Below are 3,608 nucleotides of genomic sequence, written 5' to 3'. Positions count from 1 at the left end.
ATTTATTCAGCTTTCAGATGATGTATAAATCTCAATTTAAAAATAATGACCCTTATGACTGGTTTTGTGGTCCAGGGTCACTTAATTTATTTTGGATGCGATTAATCATGATTAATCATTGCCCAGCACTATTTTACATATAAAAAGGTAATATTCTAATTACCACATTGAAAATAAAGCTTCACATTATAAATTGCAATGTTTCTTAGCAACCATAAACAACCAATAGTTGCAAAATGTTGCAACATGTCAAAACTAAATCGCCCCCATGATAAGCGAAACTTCCTACACTTGAGATGCTTCATCTGTGACAATTTACAGAGTAGATTATAGTTTTCTGCTTGATGTCAAATTAATCACACATAAAAAGCAATATAAACAGTATGGCAGAATCTCATTTAGGTCACAAAAAATTGCTTGAGGACTGCTTTCAGTAAAATAAAATTAAAAAAATGTCCAGCTCGTTCCCTGAGGATAAAATTGCTCCTTTTGATTTTTGTAAGAAAAAAATTGATTCAGTGGATGTTTGCATAGAAACTCTCTCCTCCATTTCTCCTCCACCTCCTACATCCCTTGCAGATCCTGCACTCCACTTCTGAAGGATGTTATGAAGATAACTCATGCCTAACATGAAGAGGAAGATCAACATGGGAAAGATGAAGATGGTTAGTCCAACTCCTGCTGGCTCAAATGTCAAGATTTACGCCCTCTTCAAGGTCTGTATTGAAGGATCACAATTCAAAGAGAATCCACTGGCTATTAGTAACCAGAGTTAAGAGAACTGCCTGCTTGCTTCTGATACACAGAAATAGAAAACAAGTAAATACTGAAAAAACAATGACGTATACTGCATAAAGACTGGTGAGTAAAGCCAGAAACACTTACATTCAACAATAAATTATACAATATATGTCAAATCGAGCTAATCCCAATTATTAGGATGCACAATCTACATTGTTTTAGACTAACAAAAAGAATACAGGATGGCACAACACCAACATCCGATACCAAGGTTTGATTCTCAGGGAATACATTAACTCATAAAAATGTAATGCACACGTATTATGCAATGTACATTTCTTTGGATAAAAGCATTTGACAACTGCATAAATGTGAATGTTCCATATACAGTACTGTATTAACTGTGTCACAAATTTAAAGACCTGAAGGCAAGTTTTCCTCTGAAACTGTTTACGTGCTGTTATGTCAGGCCTGATATATCCACCTTTTCCTCTCTCTTGTTGTTTTATTTTAGAAGTGTAAGGTATAAGCAGCTGTGAGGAGAGGAAGAGATGAGTAATTGAAGACAGGGTCAAATGAAATTAACTTGAAGCAAATTTGAAGCACCTTGATTCATTCCCAGTCTGATACACAATGTGACCTCGGTCCAACAGAGCACAGAACCTCGCTGTCACCAGACACAGAACTGTTACATCATCAGAAACACACATGTGCACGCACACACATGCTAGCACACTTACAAACACATAGTACTCACATGCGGGCAATCCCTAGGACATGTCACATCGTATGTAAATCAAAAACGGGTTCACTAGGTCTAACTGCTTTTTAGAATATGCACGTGCCACACAGTTTAAAGGCTTTCTTGTTTTCTGCTCTGAATTTTAGCACTCAGGCATTTGCATAAGTCACGTCCGGCTTTGCGGCCTTTGGCCTGAAACAGCCAGAAAGCACTTAGCAACTCACCTCCATGACTCACTTGCAAGTAATTAGCAACTGTGATTCAGTTAGTGAAATAAGAACTAGTTTCCATGCAGAAAACAAGATGGAGAGTGTCCTGGCGCTCCAGGCTCATTTCACGGCCAAGACATTAGGAATCATTTGCACATGAAATATCAAGCCTATTTCATTTCTGTGTTTTTCAACTAAAACATGTGCCGTCATATTTGACTTGACATTTTTAATTTAAAAGTGTCTGGGTTTAAAAAACTGTTGAACTGAGACGTGTGCTTTGGAGTAAAGCAGTAGCGTGTCATTTATGAGTCACTATTGCATAAACAATCAAAAAATATTTCAAATCAAGGTTTCCCAAACAGACCTCCCAATCTGCCACTGGCTGAACAAAACATTAGCCCCGCCTCCAAACTCCTGCCATTGACTGAACCACTGTTGCCGTGTTGGGCTGTTAGGGTTGATGAAAAAATTAGAAAACAAAGCAATGTCTTGGAAGGGTTTGCATTTAACAGTATTAGCATCCAGAGAGCTATAACATTGTGTTTATTCTAAGTGGCCATTACAGTTTTTTCATCTTCTGCTTAATTATTTGAGCTCTTCAGTCTGGGGATGTGTTTATCATTCATTGGCCTGGAAAAAAAAAATCTCACTGCTCACTGCTGACAGCAGACTTCCCTATTCTCATAGAATTAGACCAGTAATTATAACTTTATAGGTATATGCCATATTTTTTTTTTTTCATTTTATGAGTGATAATCAATATAATAAAGCAACTGATACTGATACTAAAATTATTTTCTATTTTCTCTAAATGAATTTAAAGACTGAATTAAAGACTAAAAGCTAAAGTCAATCTGTTTAATGCTACAAAAATAATTAAATTAAATTAAATTAAATTAAATTAAATTAAATTAAATTAAATTAAATTAAATTAAAAAACAACAATAAAACAGAACATTCCAGTGCCACTCTACCACACTCTAGCACAGGAGTTCACAAAGTCTACATTCAAAGGTCCAAATCTGAATTATCATCAGTGTCAAAGGTCCGGACCGGAACAATTGGTTATAACAAAACTTGTTTTTAATAAACATACATAACATGCATAACAAATAAACATTAATTTACTTCAAAAAAGTTGAGAAAGCGGCTAAATAAACGTGATAGAATATCATAAACTGTTTTGAAACAGTTCACAGGCAGGTCATTTGGTAATAGGTGAGGGTATCATGTTTGGGTATAAAAGGAGCATCTCAGTCTTTGCAAGCAAAGCTGGATCATGGCTCATCACTTTGTGCCAAATTTCACGAGAGGAGTGTCAAACAAATCAAAAACCACATTTCACAATGCAAAATTGCAAAGAATTTAGGTCTTTCACCAAGTATCATACGTAATATTGTGAAAAGATTCAGGGAATCCAGAGAAATCACAGTACATGTAGGGCAAGGCAGGAAACCTCAGCTGAATGTGCATGGCCTTTGAGCCCTCAGATGGCATTGCATAAGAAACCGTCATGCTGCGGTGTTAAATATAGCCACATGGGCTCAGGAGTACTTCAGAAAACCAATATGTTTGGCCGATTTTATTTATTTATTTCCCTTTATCTCATAAAAGCAAGTTTGAGTAAATGATTATTGCAGGGCCCAAGATGGCGATAGTATTAGTAGTAGTAGTAGCCTAATTCATAGTAATAATACATGGCTCAAAGCACCTTCTCAAAACAGTTCTGAAGCATGCTTTTTGTTTATCTTTGCTGAGAGAGACTTGCAAATGCAAATTGATTCTCTGCCAGCAGGAGGCGTTGTTGGAGCGGAGATACAGCGGTTTCCCCGGTAATGGCTGTAATCAAATACAAAACGCTAGGAAAGACGAAATGAAAATGACATCAAAGCTTTTCTGAAGACGGTCGGTTC

This window comes from Sinocyclocheilus anshuiensis, unplaced genomic scaffold, assembly GCF_001515605.1.
Source record: "Sinocyclocheilus anshuiensis isolate Anshui unplaced genomic scaffold, SAMN03320099.WGS_v1.1 scaffold694, whole genome shotgun sequence".
NCBI lineage: Eukaryota > Metazoa > Chordata > Actinopteri > Cypriniformes > Cyprinidae > Sinocyclocheilus > Sinocyclocheilus anshuiensis.
Note: the sequence above shows the minus strand (reverse complement) of the source record.